This window comes from Rhinolophus sinicus, linkage group LG12 (genome assembly GCF_036562045.2).
Source record: "Rhinolophus sinicus isolate RSC01 linkage group LG12, ASM3656204v1, whole genome shotgun sequence".
In the NCBI taxonomy this organism is placed as follows: domain Eukaryota; kingdom Metazoa; phylum Chordata; class Mammalia; order Chiroptera; family Rhinolophidae; genus Rhinolophus; species Rhinolophus sinicus.
In genome coordinates, this window is record NC_133761.1 from 28,248,193 (window position 1) to 28,265,580 (window position 17,388).

The following is a 17,388-nucleotide window of genomic DNA, read 5'->3' on the forward strand; positions in this document are numbered from 1 at the left end:
GGGACATTCATGTGCCCCTAGGGTATGTCTATTATTTTTACACTCTTCACAAAATTTTCATTCCACCCAGAAGACAAGCCAAATCACCGACTTGGCCAAAAAATAGGAAACAGCTGTGTCCAAAGCTTGCTGATAAATTGCAAGCAATGACTTCTTGCCAAAGTTTTTTTTGCTGTTTTGGAAATGGAGCTGAGAGTGGGGCAGAGCATAGAAATTACAAATGATAGCTGGAAGCGATATGGAGAGCAGGCCAAGGGGCAGTTCCTCCTGAACCCAAGCACCTGGCTTTCCTTGGTGAAGGTGATCAGAATCTTCCAAAGTCATTGAAACCACTTGCAACTCATTCACCTCAATGACTGAAAACCAAAGTATTAATATAAGACATTAACAATCTATTTGGGAAGAATCTCCTAAAGTCACAATAGATAAAACTGTAGTTCATCAAAGACTGTCTGGGCTTAGATCCTGAACACATTGCTGATGATAATTTTGTCTGAAATGAGGTATGCATTAAATAAACTGCAACTACCCAGCCATTTACTGATACTTTGTCTCCTCATTTTCCCAAATAAGTAGAATGGGTATGTTTTCAATCTAATGAGTAATTTTCAAGCATACACTATGTGTAAGAAGCTGCTGGTGACTTTTCATATGGCTAATATAAGAAAATCCTTTTAAAATGTTAAGTAACAATTACTTATATGGTCAGTTAGTTTGGGAGAAAGGTTCCAAGACAATTCAATGGGGAAAGAATTGTTTTTTCAACAAATGTGTGGGACAACTGGATGTTTACATGCAAAATAGTGTAATTGGACCCCTACTTGACACCATATACAAAAGTTACTCAAAATGGATCAAAGATCTAAATGTAAGAACTGAAACTATAAAACATTTAAGAGAAAACATAAACATAAATCTTAATGACCTTGGATTAGGCAATAGTTGTTGTTGCTTTTTAATTACCCCAAAAGCATAAGCAATAATAACAAAAAATAAATAAACTGGACATCATCGAAATTTAAAACGTTTGTGCTTCCAAGGACATGATGAAAAACTGAAAAGAAAATTCACAGAATGGGAGAAAATCAAATTATACATCTGATAAGGGATTCTTACTCCTAAAGAATTCTTACAACTCAATAATAAAAAGACAAATAATCAAATTAAAACATCGGTAAAGGATCTAAACAGACATTTCTCAGAAAAAGATATGCAAATGGCCAAGAAGCACATGAAAAGGTGTGAAACGCAAATCAAAACCACAATGAGATACTTCTTCATACACTGGGATAGCCATACTAAAAAAGACAGATAATGACAAGTATTGGCAAAAATGTGGAAAATTTGGACCCCTCCTCATACACTGCTGGTGGGGATGTAAAATGGTGTAGCCACTTTAGAAATCACTCTAGCAGTTCTTCCAAAGGTTAGACATAGAGTTATCATATTATCCAGAAATTCCACTCCTAGGTATATACTCAAAAGAAATGCAAAGCTATGATCACACAAAGCCTGTAAATGAATGTTCTAGCAGAATCATTCATAATAGCCAAAAAAGTAGAAACAACCCAAATATCCATCAACTGATGGATGCATCTATCTAGCTATCTATCTATCTGTCTGTCTGTCTGTCTATCTATCTATATCAATATATATATATATATATATATATATATATATATATACACACACACATATAATGAAGTATTATTTGGCAATAAACAAAATGAAGTACTGATACATGCTACAACATTGAAAAATCTTGACAATATGCTAAGTGAAAGAAGTCAGTTACAGAAGGCCACATATTGTATCATTCCATTTTTTTTATATGAAATGTCCAGCAATAGGCAAATCTATAGATAGAAAAGTTGATTAGTGGTTGCCTAGGGCTGGGGTTGTTGGGGGGAAATGAGAAGTGACCATTAATAGATACAGGATTTCTTTTTCCTTTTTTTTTTTTTTTTTTTAGATTTTATTGGGGAAGGGGAACAGTACTTTATTGGGGAACAGTGTACTTCCGGGGCTCTTTCCAAGTTAAGTTGTTGTTGTCCTTCGATCTTAGTTGTGGAGGGCAGCTCAGCTCCAGGTCGTTGCCGTTGTTAGTTGGAGGGGGCGCAGCCCCACCATCCCTTGCGGGAGTTGAGGAGTCAAACCAGCAACCTTGTGGTTGAAGAGCCCGCGCTCCAACCAACTGAGCCATCTGGCCATCCTGGAGCTGAGCAGCAGCTCACTGATTTCATTCTAGTTGTGGAGGGCACAGCTTGCTGGCCCATGTGGGAATCGAACCAGCAGCCCCGTTGCCCAGAGCTCGCGCTCTAACCACCTGAGCCACCTATCCGCCCCGGGATTTCTTTTTAAGGTGATAAAAATCTTCTTAAATTGATTGTGAGGATGGTTGCACAACTCTTAGAATATACTAGAAACCATTTAATTGTACACTTTAAATAGGTCAGCTGTTTGGTATGTGAATTATAGCTCAGTAAAGCTGTAATTTAAGGAACAGTGAGCAACACATTTTGGAATGTTATATTGACAAAAGAAGCACATTTGAACTTGAACAGCAATGGTTGTAGAGAGAAAGTGACTAATAAACCTATTTAGTCTATAAGGACAACTGCAGAACTAGCCTATCAGTTCCCAAAGGCCATGGGTCCTGATTAAGAAGGCTCCTGTTCCCTGCGATAAATCGTCAGTTTGTCCTATCTGCCCTTGGCCTCAGGTGTAGGTGATAGAAACAGCTTCCCCATGGTACCAAGCAGCGTGCAAGAAAGACGCCTGCTGAGAGCAACAGCTGGAATGGAAAGGACTGCAAGAAGCAAGGAGAGTCCTGTCTGTCATTGGTGGAATCAGGTCTGAAGTCTCTCCCCAAGGAGATACCCAGGAGGCAGGAAACCCGCTAGTGACAGGGAGGCAGCCAAAAGGAAAAGTCAAAATAGCACTTTTCTTTTCCCTACTGACACCCTTAGAATCTGTCCGTCTTCTCTGAGGGCTCACTTACCTTTCCTTTTCTTCCTTTGATCCACTCAGTGGCTCATCCCTTCCTTGAAGTTTCCACCTCTACTCCAAGATCATGATAGAGCAGAGCAGGTACTGCCCTATCTCTGTGTTCATTACTAAGGGACTGCCCCTGCTCTGTGATAAAAATTCCGTTCTCTCTCCCATCAAACGTTCTTTCTACTTGACTGTTTCTAAGGTATGTAATATTGCTATGACCATAACAATACCGTCCTTTTCCAGAGCCTTCCTCCCTAATTGCTCACAACCCTTCTCTGATGCCTTTCCCTTCCTCTTTGTCTCTCCTTGAATAATTCTCATAAACTTTTAAAATGTTTACCTTGTGTACTAATTTGTAGGGCTGCCACAGCAAAGTACCACAAACGTGGTGGTTTAAACAACAGAAATTTATTTTCTCACAGTTCTGGAGGCTGGAAATCTGAGATCAAGGTGTCAACAAGGTTGGTTTTCTCAGGTCTCCTGCCTTGCTTGTAGATGGCTGTCTTCTCCCTGTGTTTTCACATGTTTTCCTCCTGTGTATCTGTGCCCTTATCACCTCTTCTTATAAGGATACGAGTCATATTAGAGTAGGGCCCACCCATATGACCTAATTTTACCTTAATTACATCTTTAAAGAGCCTATCTCCAAACAGCTACTTTTTTTTTTTTAAAGATTTTATTGGGGAAGGGGAACAGGACTTTATTGGGGTACAGTGTGTACTTCTAGGACTTTTTTTTTTTTCCAAGTCAAGTTGTTGTCATTTCAATCTTAGTTGTGGAGGGTGCAGCTCAGTTCCAGGTCCAGTTGCCGTTGCTAGTTGCAGGGGGCACAGCCCACCATCCCTTGCAGAAGTCAAACCGGCAACCTTCTGGTTGAGAGGACGCACTCCAACCAACTGAGCCATCTGGGAGGCAGCTCAGCTCAAGGTGCCGTGTTCAATCTTAGTTGCAGGGGGCCGAGCCCACCATCCCTTGAGGGATTCGAGGAGTTGAACCGGCAACCTTGTGGTTGAGAGCCCACTGGCCCATGTGGGAATCGAACCGGCAGCCTTCGGAGTTAGGAGCACGGAGCTCCAACCGCCTGAGCCACCGGGCCGGCCCCACAGTTACATTTTGAGGTACTGGAAGTTATATAAGGGCAAAACTCAGGGTTAATTACATAGTTAGACTTAGCCCGCCTGCAGTTTGATCCGCCCTGATATTCAGCTGTTTTCTCTTTAATGTCTCCCTCACTGATTAAGAACTCTGTTTTATTCCCTTTCTTAAGTCTACACATACCTCGTTAATTCATTTAATCAGTAGAATCCTAACATGAAAAGAACAATTTCTTAATCCTCAGGCGTCCGGACACCGGAATCCATTTTGCAACTCCCTTGCAGTTTTTACTGGTGATGCATAAAGCCCCAGCTAGAGATAGCCCAGTCCAGAGATAACATTATCTTAAAACAGACCAGACCACAGGAAGTGATGTCAGCCCTCTGACCTGCCTGACCAACTCAACCTTTCCTTTGTTCTTCATCTTGTGTACCTTTAAAACCTTCTGACAGATCTAGGAATGGAGGGATGGCCTTTGGACAGGAGTCGCCATCCTCCCAGAATGCCGGCATTCTGAATAAAACTACTTTTCTTTCCATCAACCTTGTCTCTCAATTTTTCACTCTTTCAAGCGGCAGGTAGCTGGACCTTAGCAGGGTAACAATTAGGACTTTAACATCTGAATTTGGGGGTGGGGGACACACTTAAGCCCATAACACCTTGCTTTTATATATATATATATATATATATATATATATATATATATATATATATATATATATAAAATTATGTTTTTCTTATTAAGAAATAGATGTTTCCTGTAGAAAACTTGACTATACTTTTAAGACAAAAGTAAGAAAGTGAAAATTATCCATAATCCTACTGTTATGCAGGGTCTCAGCTCCCACTCCCCACATAAGAACGCAAGACATGGTGAGGCCAAAAAGGAACACCCAAGGAGCCATAGATAGGGGAGTCATACCACTATATTCTCACTGGCGGTTGGATTGGAGACACAGGGAGCAGGAGCCACACTGTCTGCAACCTGCTGTCCACTTCTCTGCAATCTGCAACCCGCACTCCACTGTGCTAACTGCAATCCGCGCTTGCCAGCCGCCATCTTCTTGCTAGCCCCCATTTGCTGCTAGCATAGCCACGGCAGTTATATTCGTGGCCAATGGCTCACTGGTTACAGCTGACGGCCGACTAGCCACAGCTGATGGCTATCCAATCACAGCTGATGGCCATTTATTACCTGAGCCAACACCTTTCCATGTGAGGCTGAGAGCCTGGAAACTGCACTCCTGGCCCTGTCCCCACACCTACCAACTAGGGATAACTGTTAATTGACATTTTGCCTATTGTGTCCCCAAATTTTTTTCAATGCAGACACACATAGTTTTTGAGAAATGAGATAATACCATAACGCTGTTCTAATGTCCCCTTTATCAGGATTTCTACTCAGCTTAATTCTTCCTTCATTTTCTTCTTCCTTATCATATATCACTTATTCCTTCTTTTACCATTTATCTTTCAATCAGTCAATCATTTGAAAACTATTTATTCAGTGCCTACTACTGGCCAGACACTACTCTGGGTGGGGTGCTGGGGTTACATCTTAGGCTTATAGCCCAGGGGTGCAGTCTCTCAGCCAAATCCTCTTCTCATCCACCTTCTTTTGCTTCCTGACTGTCCCAATCTCTACCTAGTCCCCCAGTTCCTCACCAAAGAGCCTACTGGGAGATGGATGGCAAAGACTGAGTTCTCATTGAAGGAAGTAGAAAGACAAGCATTTGAACGAGCATTGACATAATTCTCTTTGAGAAATGGTGAGGCAAGACAGGGAACATCAAGAAGACAATCAATTTTATCTGTCCATGTATCTAACTCCTCCTTCCTCTTCCACGTGACCCAGTTTGGATTCCACCTTTTTACTCAGGCTGAAACTGCATCGTAGGGACTTATTTACCTGCACATTCCACAAGGCACTCTGACAAGCAGTGCCCTTATCATGGAATACTCTCCTAGGGTGATGCCTGGGAAGAGAGCCCCAGGGGTCAGGTGAAAGGAGGAAGACCCTGTGGATCACACAGCACCTCCAGTGCCTGACATAGTCCTTGGCTAAGGCCCTGCCCATCATGCCCCATTTCTGCTTGGGTGGGGAGGCTTACTTTGATCTTTTATTCTTATCCCACTTCCTTATGTGCTTGTGGCCTGGCTTTTTCTTTTCTTTTTTTTTTTTTTTTTTTTTTTTTTTCACAAAGTAGGCAGATCTAATCAGTCAGGGATTTAAAAACACCTCAGAGGTGACACCCCTCCAGTGGAAGGTGCGTGGCCCCAGGCTCAGTTTCATGCCTTACCTTTAGACCTTTTTCCTAGTCAGGGAAACTATTCCTTAGGGAGTTTTCCAATGCAATTTTCCTCCCTATTTTCTTTTATTCCTTGGTTCAATCACTTTTGGGGTGGTTAGTGCTTTCAGGAAGCACTGGTTTCCTGGTTGTTTTTTTACTCCTTGACATTTTTTGAGCTTAGTACAACCAGCTTCTTCAGCAGACTCTGTCTGAGGATTGCTGTAGCTGGCACTGGATTGTTCTCTTAGGTGGACATTAGAAATTAGTTGATACGACTTTATTAGATATAAGAAGGATATTTGGGTCAGTCAGAATTAGGAGAATTAGGTCAATTGAATTGTTTTATTTCTTAAAATTTAAAAATCATCCAAAGCAATCAATCAATCCTCAAGAATCTATATCTATTACAGCCTACCCTGTGTCTAGAACAGTTTTTAGGGGATGTATTAATAAAACATCTACCTGAATCCTTTATGCTTTTGTAATTTAATTGGGAACTTAACAGCTTATTTAACAATTACTGAAAACAGAGCTATGCAAAATTTCAATAACAAGATACCATTTTTTACCCATAAGAATGGCAAAAGTTAAGTCTGATAATATTAAATGTTTAAAGAGTGTGGGTTCATGGGTTCTCTCGTATATTTCCAGTGGGAGTACAAAGAGAACTTTATCTATTTTGGAGGACAATTGCCAGAATCTATTCGAGCTTAAAATGTACACACCATTATGACTCAGCAATTCCAATCCTCAGTATCTACTGTAGGAAACCTCTTACCATTACACAAAAAGTCCTACCGAGGATGTTCTTTATGCCACTGTGATAGTGAAAAGTGGAACTGACGTAGCCATTCATCTGATGAATAATTAAATAAGCTGTGGTTTATCTATACTATGGAATTCTATTGTCAGAGCCCAGAGCAGACTACCCCAAAATACCCCACAGTGGCATATTGATAGCTTTGATTTAAAATTACTTGACAAGCAGCCAGTGCAAGAAGGGCATGCTGACCCTCCATCGTCTCCTTGAATGTGGGAAGTAAATCTCCCCATGTGAAAGAAGCCTCCTTGCTCCAGGGAGGCTAAGAAAGACCCTTACCACTAGAGGGAAGGAATCCAGGGCTGTAAAGCTTACATAAACAAACCTCCTTACTCCTTTACTAATTTGTTGCCCAAGCCCAAATTTTGTTTAAATTCTTCACTAATCAACACTCAAACCTAAGTGTTTTTATCTTATCAATTCTTCACAAATTTATTGTTTCTTTGTCTAAAAAAGGATAAAACTGGCTCGTTCATCATTTCTCTGAGCATCATTTATGAGCTCCTGTGCGCACGTATTAAACTGGTTTTTCTCCTGTATTTGGATTTGTGTCAATTTTATTATTAGTCCGGCCATAATAACTCAAAAAGGATAGAGGGGGGAATTTCTCCCTCTCCAACACTATACAACAAACTAAAAGTATACAATAGATTAATATAGATAGAAGTCATATATAATAATGAGTGGAAAAACCAAGTAGAGGGTAAACATATACAAATAACAGTTTTTATACAGGAGAAAAATTCCTACGTTACCAAAAATTCCTTTGTCACCATAAATATGGTTATTATATTTTGCACAGGGATACATATGTGTGTGTGTGTGTGTGTGTGTGTGTGTGTGTGCAACGAATTGATAACAATGTTTCTCTCTGGGGGAAAAAGACGGAACCAAGGTGAGAGGGTGTTTAATGGGGCCTTATCTGTAACATTTCTACTTTTAAAATATATTACTTGTGAAATAAAAATGATTTTAAAAATAGAGCTATGTCATATTCTGCCTTTTCTCATTAGTAATGGCTCTGGATCCACCCAGAGTATTTGCTTATTTATGTTTTAGTTATTAGATTACATTTAATCATCAAATGTACTATAAAAATAGTAATCAAATATGATGACGCACAAGAGCAAGATGCACAAGAATTAATACTTTGTAGACTATTCTACCCAAAAAAAGTGCAATCATTTTAAAATGAAGACATGAGATGTCTGACTTCTCTATAGGGCAGTTGATAACATTCACTGAGGCATCGTCATAGTTAACGTGGATAGAACAAATTATTGTTGTTCATAGGAACCTGGGGGCTGCTGACATGACTGAAATAAAGCATGGTTTGTCCTCACAGAGGAGGGATTCTTGAGTAGTGTTTAAAAGGAAAGCCTTTTAAAGGCTGTTGGCACGAAGGCTAATAGAAGAAATGAAATGAAACTCACATTTGTGGGCTCCAGCTGAGAACCATCCCCAAGCTCAGAGCTAAGGATACAAAGACTCGTGAAATAACTGGTAGCTAAGAGCATGGAGTTGGAATTTGATTCGCAATTCTACTTCATTGTCACAGCAACCTTGTAGGTAATAGCTACCATTCCACCCTATCCCCCTTTTGTCAGAAGATGAAACAGGTTCAGGGAGGTTAAGTAACTTGCCTGAGGTCCTATAGCTGGTGCCAGAGCCAGGCTTCCATCCTAAATTTGCCAGAGCCTAAAACCTTTACTTTCACAGGCATTTGTATTTACTCACATCAGTTGAAACAAAAAAAAAAATCTACAATGAATCATATTCTCCCTTTTCAGGGCTAGACAATAAGGAGATGTATGGTGTCAACAAAATAAATGAAAGGCTTTGTAAAGATAATCCCGGCTTAAAGGTCTTACTGCTCCAGGGTGGAGCAGATCTTTGGAATAATTTCGAATTCAAGTAAGTTGCCAGCAGAATCAAGTAAATCACACTGGAGTGCAGACCGTGAGAAAATGAGTGTGTTTAATTAAACTTCCGTGGTGCATTGCCTACCCCTCAGACCCCGGAAACTGTCCTCCTGACAGGTGCTCATCCCTCTGAGTCACCCACTGAAGATTCGCTATTTCTCCTTAACACTCGGAGGCCCTGCCAGGCTCGTTTTCACAACAGCTCCCGTTTCAGGGGTGCAGCCAGTTGGCCTTGGGTAATCTGTTCCAGGCAGGACCATAGCTGCTTGTGCTAGGGTGGGACATAAAATCAGGCTATGGCAGAGATTTGCTGGTCCAATCCAGGGGACAGAGGAGAAGGGGTGGCAGATGTGGATTTCATTCTCCACTGGATAGAAAACAATCTTCTAGAACTATGAATCCGATCCAGGCCCACCCCTTCATGGACTTCTCAAGGCCTTCAGGATAAAATTCCAAATCCCTCCTGCCGTGCAGGACTGTCCGTGAGCTCTCCTGCCTCGTGGCTTCAGGGGTCTGCGCTCTCCCCACTGTTCCCTATGTGCCAGCCTTACTGGACATCAAAGGCACCTCACTGCCTTTACAACACTGTCCCGTCTCAGCATGCTCCCCCCTTGGCTTGACTAATTCTCTGTCTCTACATTAACATGACTTCCTCAGGCGGCCCTTCCCAGACTCCTCCCTCACACGAGGTGGGTTCCTTGTTCTCCTCCCCAGCACCTTGTACTTCCTCTTAGGAGCGCTCATCGCTGTTGGAATTTTTTGTTCCATGCCCACCTCCCCCACTAGCCTGGTTGCTCCATGAAGACAAGGGCTGTGCCTGTCGTGTTCATTACCATGCTTGGCATGTATTAGGCATTCAAGAAATGTTAGTGTTGAACCACCGGACAGATGGCCAGAGCTAGTGTCATCACTGCAAAAAGAAGCTGCCATATAGACCTCTATATGTTAAATGTTTTCTCCCTTGATCGTCTAAATGGCTGAAATTCCAAAGGAAGCAGTGCAAACATGAGGTGTGCTTGCTGTTCTCAATCTGTGTGACTATTGTGGAGGTAACAGGGCATGAAGGGAAGAGCTCACAGAAGCAGGGAAGTCAGCCCCCACAGAGACCAGTCATATGCCTCCAGCCACTTGGCCCCCACAGGTTGCCAGGGCTTCCAAGCAAGGCTGGCATATTTCCAGGATTGAGGGCTGAGTGCAAATGTGACCACAACACTGCTGGTCTTCTATATTTCATTTGCTCTTTGGCAGTTTGTACCACAGGAAGGAGGGGTAGCTTCTCATCATGAACATCATGGCCCCCTGGTGAAAGCAGTTCTCCAACAGCCTCAGCTCAGTAAAGGTCACCCCTAACCGAGCTGCTTTCAGAAGGGCTGGGGACAGAGCTGGGCAATGCTGCCTGGGGGTTACCAACGGCACAGAGTACAGACGAGAGGCAGTCACACTGGGCTTTCCTTCCTTTCTCTGCAGATGGCCGCATTGCACTGGGAAGGGGACTGATGATGGAGCTCTGAACAGCTGCTGAGGGCCTGACCCCTGGGCCTTTGATTCCAGGCTGGAAAATCTACAGGGCAAACTTTGTGCAGAAGAGGAGGGGTCCCCAGCCTCCAAAATGCTCCCTCCTTTCCACTGATGCTTAAAATTCCTTACTCAGGGGACAATATCTTTCTCACTATGATTAGCACTAAGGTTTAAAATTTAGCTAATTCCATGAGAGGGAACATAGTAAGTTAAATTTACCTCTCTCTACCTCTCCCAATCTTTGAAAGGCAGAGAGGATTGTTGTTTGCTAGGAATACCTCATGGTCTGCTTCTGGGTCAAAGAATCCAGGTAATTAATCACTGGAAAGGAAGTCAAAGCAAAGAGAGACTAAGTTGATTTATTTAACAGGGTTTAGGTGAAGAAGGGATGGGAAGGAGAAAAAAGGTGTCAGGGAAAGAAAGAGAAAGGAGAAGACTTGGGGAAAGGGGAGTTGTGGCCTGGTTTGTGAGCAAGTCTGAGAGTCACAGGATTTCAAAGAGGTTTTGTTACACATCAGAAGTAAACTCCTTCCAAAATCCTGCAATTGGGACAACATGAATGACCCTGGAGGGCACTATGTGAAGTGAAATAAGCCAGACAGAGAAAGACAAATACCACATCACATCACTTAAAAAAATAAAAAAGTTGAACTCACAGAAATACAGAATATAAAAGTGGTTGCCAGGGGCTGGAGGGATGGGGAAATAGGGAGAGATTGGTAAAAGGGCACAAACTTTCAGGTATAAGATGAGTAAGTCCTGAGGATCTAATGTAAAACACGATAACTCTGCAGTAGTTGATAACACTGTATTATATAATTGAAATTTGCTAAGAGAGTAGAACTTCAATGTTCTCACACAGCAAAATAAGAGCTGTGGTGATGGATGTGTTAACTGGAAGGGGAATCCTTTCACAATCTACATGTATATCAGATCACATTGTACAATTTAAATATCTTGCAGTTGTATTTGTCAATTATGCCTCAACATAGTGGAAAAACAGTAAAACCCTTCCTTTGCGGTATTTTTCTTGTGACAGAAGAGGATTTGAATTGCTTTTTTCCTTCAGTGTATATCTCTGAATCTGACTCCAAGAGCCTCTTGGGGCCCTCAGTGTCTGCGAGTTGAATGACTTAAATGCCTGTTCATTCAGCAAGCATCACCGGTGGCCAGCTTGCTGTGTGCCCGGGAGGAGGAGGGTGCTACAGTGGGGTTGGAACTGCCTCTGGAGCCAGGCAGGCCTGGGTTCAAATCCCACCTCTGCTCCTTGTAAGCTATGTGACCTTTCAGAAGTGATGTAATAACATTTACTTTTTGTTTCTGTCTCCCATGTGTCAAACCCTCTGCTATGATGACTCCCAGAGACCAAATAACTTGTTCAAAGACAAACCAGTCGGTGGTGGAACCAGGACTCAAAACCCAGACCTATATGATTCTAAACACATTTTGTTCCCATCTACTGTCCCTGTCATTGCCCCACTACTTAGTACCACTAAATCTCAATTTCCTTGGGTAGAAAATGAGAATTATAATACCTGCATCAAAGATTGGTGGTCACTTGTCTCATTAGGGAAACCACCTCAGGGATGATGTAGATGCCTGATCACTGCACTGTACACCTGACGCTGAAGCTGAACAATAATGAATATCAACTACAATTATATGTGTGTGTGTGTGTGTGTGTGTGTGTGTATTTACAAGAAGCAGAGTACAGCATTAGGAATAGAGACAGTGGAAATGTAATGGTTGTGTGCGATGTCAGAGGGGTACTGGATGCAGGGAAGGGGGTTGTCACTGTGTGAGGGATATAAATGATAAATGTCTAACTATTACACTGTTTTGTGCACTTGAAACTAATAAAAAAAATGTTAAAAAATAAATAAAACTTTCCTGAGAGAAATTAAAGTCCTAAAACTTAAAAAAAAAAAAAAAAAAAAAAATTGGTGGTCAAAGAAGAAAAGTGAAGGTAAGCCTGGCTCTGAGCCTGGCACACAGTCAGGGTTAATTTTACAACTTCTCACCCCAGGCACAACAAGGCGCAAATGGCTGATTTGAGATCCTTTCTTGACAGCAGGGGGAGGGCACTAGGTGGCTGAAAGAAAATGGAGAAAAGACAGAAACAAGAGCATACCATCAAAGATCAACTTCACCAAGTCCACAACTTTGTCCCAGATCTGGGCAGGGTGTAGCAACCCCTCAAGGGTCTAAGACCCAGATTAAGGGGCCCCAGAATGCCAATCAAGAGGTCAGAAGGTTGAGCTGAAGCGGAAGCCCCAGATTACAGAGCAGACTGCTGTTACACCAGGTCTGTGCAATGCGTGTTATCCGAGGGCTGACACATGACACATGTGACAGGGACAGAAGATAAAGCATAATATTCACAAACCCTCACTCTGCCTCACCTTCCTTAGAAGGACAGGTAGTTTGGAGCTTAGCCAGTTACTGGGTCTTTGTTGTGCTGAAGAGAAATTGACAGAGCCAGAGAAAAATAGACCATGGCAGAAGGGTTCATGCAGTCCTGAGTACCCACTGCACCTTTCCAAGGTGCCAGGCTCTGTTCCAGGCTGGGGAGGCAGAAGTGAAGGAGACAGACTCCATCTTCGCCTTTTGGCAGTAATATCTGGGACGTAGGGAAGAGAGCTGCCCAAAAAGTATTGCTGGTGTCCAAGTACAAAACAGGCCAAAGGAGACAAAGGCCAAATGCTGGGTGGTCATCTGTGCCTTGTTAAGGAGTTTGGACCGTGTCCTGCGAGAAAGGGCAGCCTTAGAACAGTGTGGAGGATCCATTTGAAGGGCTCAAGTCTGGAGGCAGGGAGTCTGGAGAGGAGAAAGTTTTGCCTTTGAGGCTTTGCCTCCTTTTAGAGTTTCCCTTAGCCATCTGAATGCATTTTTAAAATGATTGTCTTCCCAACTTGACTCACCAAATTGGAAACCACTCTCAGAGGCTGTAACTGGAAATTATTCCACTTCAGAAAGATGGCTTTTGCCAAAACACAAACCTGAAAAGTGCAACTGAGTATTTAGAAACAAAGGGGTAAAAAAAGAAAAACGATAGTGAATTAATTAGGATAATCATCTATAACCACAATCCAGATGAGAAGGTTTTCAGTAACAATTTCAAAAGGACACAGCCAGCATGCCCAGGATTAAATGTGACAACCTCCTTACTATGTAGCTCACTGGTAATGTGTAAGTAGTTGATGCTATCCAAAATCTCTTCAGTAGCAGCCAAATAGGACAGAGATGCTGTGGGTTTTCTATCGGAAACATAAATAAAGACTCTAATTGGGCTGATTTGATTTTGTATTTCTGTAATGCAATAATTGGCTCTTAAATCCCAGTTCTTATCTTTGCAGCTTTCCCTGGATAGCTTTCAGGCAAGTTTAAGCTTTTCTTTTTTCTGAGAAGTCAAGTTCAAACTCCCCTTTTGATGAGTTCCTGCTAACATCTGAAAGTAGGTGCAGTTCACTTTGATTTAAATCATATTACAATTCTTGATATTTACAAAAGGAGGTGGCTTTTCCAGTGGAAGGATTTGGACGACGTCATCCGTAGAGTCACTAAGCTGCTTGTGTGGCCTGATCCCACCCCAAAGGCACAGATTCCACTGTGAAACAGTTCTGCTGGGTTTGGCATAACAGAACCAGGGGATATGAAGCCTGAGAAAAACCAAAATCTCTTCTAGGGATTTTCCTCTAGGGCAGGTTTTCTTTAGTGTAAATTAATAGCAAAACGGATTTTCTTCAAGTTTCCTATTCCAAATATCTGGATCAGACCCCAGGGCTATACAAGAAGGTAGATAGCCCTGCAGAAAACTTCAAGAAACCAAGGTTATGCAGAGACTTACGCAGGCGATGCAATACTGGGACAGGCTCACTCAGGCCACACACTACTGACCCACGGCTTTGTCGTTTCTATTCAGAAACCTCAGTACATAGTGGCACATACATCACTGAGGAGAAGACGGCCACTAAAAATATTGTTCCCCACTCTTTGTTCTAATGTGGTCCTCTCTCAGAGACCACATCCATCTTCACTAATTTATCTCATACCCGATACCCAAGTCTCTGCTCCCATCAGTTCATTTCAATCAGTATTTTCTGAACCCCCAACACATGCAAGATATTTCACCAGGCTCTGGTGGTGACTCCCAGAAGCATAAATGACGGTCTTTACCCTGCGGCTACTCACATCTAGTGAGAGTCAGAAACAGAAATCAATGCAGTCCTTATAAATCAAGTCACCCTTGCAGTCCAGTCTCAGGATGACATTAGATCGAAGGAAACAATTGTCAAAACTCATAAGTTGTTAAAAGTCACCTAAATCCTTTACTTGCTTTTTTCTGGAGAAAACCAAAGGGAGTTCCACTCATAATCCACTGCAACACTTTGTAATATCCCTAGATAAACACTGAATTAGTAATCTGGAAAACAAAATGATGGGCATAATGAAAATATAAGGAAAGTTCAAAGACACGGAGGAGGATGGATTAAAGGTGATGAGACTGAAGAAAGGAAAATTGGTTAGGACTGTTAAACTCTCTGAAGGCAAGAGAGAATGAGGACCTCAACTCAAACAACAGGATGGGGGTGGGCTGAACAGGATGGATTCCAGAGATAGGGGAGCAGAGGAAGGGAAATTCAGGAAGTGAGGCTGACAGTCCTGCAGACCAGCAGCAGACTCACTTTTTCGCAGGGAGGTCTCTCCAGTCACTTTAAACTCAGTATGTCCAAACTTATTTTGCTACCTTCAATCCAGTTCCCCCTGCTGACTCTCCCATTTATATCAGTTATGTCACCAATTTTCTAGCCTGTGGCCTTAAAAACTTGTGAGTTATTTCCCTTCCCTTCTCCTTCATTCCCTATAATCAAGTCTGACACTAAACCCTGTCATTTCTTTCACACATCTTCCCAAATAGCTCTTTGCTCTCCATTTATGTTCCCACTGGAGAGGTACCGTTCACCTCACCTCTAGATTATTGCAGTAGCCTACAGCTGGCCTCCTGGATTCCTTTTTCCTTCTTCATCAGTTTTTAATGGTCCTAAAAATAAGCAGAAGGGAGTTTCTATTTATAGAGCACTACCACATGTCAGGCACGGAACTAATTGTTTTATTTTATTTAAACTTCACTCTTGGATTGAGAGAGGTACAAAGGCATTTTTTTTTCCCCTTAAAAACTGATTTTTATTTAAAAGTTATGTTTAAAAATAGTACTTAGATATGAAGTTGAAATGCACTGTAAAGTCCAATGGAAATTAAAAGTACTTCACTTGTAACATTTCAAAGAAAATAATGAAACACTGGTTTAGAAAGTTGCTTGTTAAAATAAAGATGTGAGATTTCACAAGCAATTTTAGAAAACCTCTAAAACATTAATAAATTAAGATATGGAAAAATATAAGTATCATCACAAATACACCTTAGCATATTATCAAGCAAAAATCAAACAAAATGTTTATAAATTTCAGATATTGAAAGGTCGAGTAAGAGGAGGGTGGGACTATATGGGACCATGAAAAGTGTAACTGGAGGAACATGCAGGCGATATTTCCTTTCTATCAGAGGTTCCTTTAGAACTCCCTACATTTTCCAGCCCCCCTACTGCCCACACTGTGTATTTCCTATTTGTTTAATCACAAAATTATCAATCTTTTCTTTTATTTTAAAAGTATGTATTCTTCTTTAGAGACCCCCTTCTTGACCTGTCTAATAATCCCACAGCCCATGCCGCACAACCTAAGATTCTTAAACCATGTGCAGTGGGCTTGCCCCAATCATTGGAGTATCTTTTTCCCAGTAACCCCACCCTCCCACTTTCAGACCAGTGGTCTGGGTTGGAGCATGTGACCAAGGGCAAGCAAATCACCACTCTGCATTCTCCGAGACCATGTGACTGGCTTAGGGGCATCACATGACAGGAATCAGCGAATCTCAGGACCTCTGCAAGAGCTACTAGAAAAGAGCCTCTCTTTTTCTCATTTGACTGGAACCTAGGAGCTCTGAGGTGGGACTGTGGCAGTGGTCTGGCCACTACAAGGCGAGAGCCTCTCTGAAGATGGAGCCCACACAGAAGGGGCTTGAAAGATGGAGAGAGAGACACAGGGTCCTTGACAGTATATGAGCCTTGATCCCATCCTCACCCCAAGCCAGTCCTATCCTTGGCCTTTCTGTTCCCTGAGTCAATACAGTCCCCCTTTGTTTTTGCTCATAGTTTTGTTTTGGTAGATGTTGATTTGTTTATTACTTGCAAACGAAAAGTCCTAACTGACATACAGGGTAAAGCACAAGCTTTGCCCTTTAATAGCACTCATCCTAGTTCTGTAGTACCTGGCTGTCAATTCAGAGAAGATTCTGTCTCTCGTTTGAGCTTAAGCTGGGATTTGCACTGGAGTTCAGACATGTCGGGACAAACTGGTGGGTGCTAGCAGCGTATCTGCATTAGGGACTAAGCTGCCTCCCTGAAAATAACTCACCCTAAGGGAGAGGAGCCATGCCCAGCAGAAGAGCCAAGCCTCAAGGTCAGAGGGGAGGAGCAAACTTAAAGAGAATCAACATTTGTCTCTCAGATCTGTCTTCTGTCCACAGCTTGATCCCATGGAGAAAAGAGGGCTGTAAGCAAAGTCTCAGCAAACTGTTTGCCACAAAAGTATCTAAGACATAGAGTATAAGCAATACTACTTGGGAGCCCCTCTAAAATTACAGCATAACACAAAAAGGAGAGAGTTCTTCTCCCCTACTTTATAAT

General features: G+C 42.1%; 1 protein-coding gene across 3 annotated transcripts in view; it reads right to left on the minus strand.

Annotated features, from left to right (window-relative positions):
- The window catches only part of BAALC (BAALC binder of MAP3K1 and KLF4), an 80,205-nt gene that overhangs the window by 21,877 nt on the left and 40,940 nt on the right, over window positions 1-17,388 (minus strand). For 2 of the 3 annotated variants that reach the window (XR_012490669.1, XR_012490668.1), the window contains one exon: window positions 15,612-15,684. The exons of the other annotated variant lie outside the window; for it this stretch is intronic. The gene's annotated coding sequence lies outside the window, so the exon portion shown is untranslated. The remainder of the gene's footprint in view (window positions 1-15,611; window positions 15,685-17,388) is intronic. 3 annotated transcript variants of the gene reach the window in all.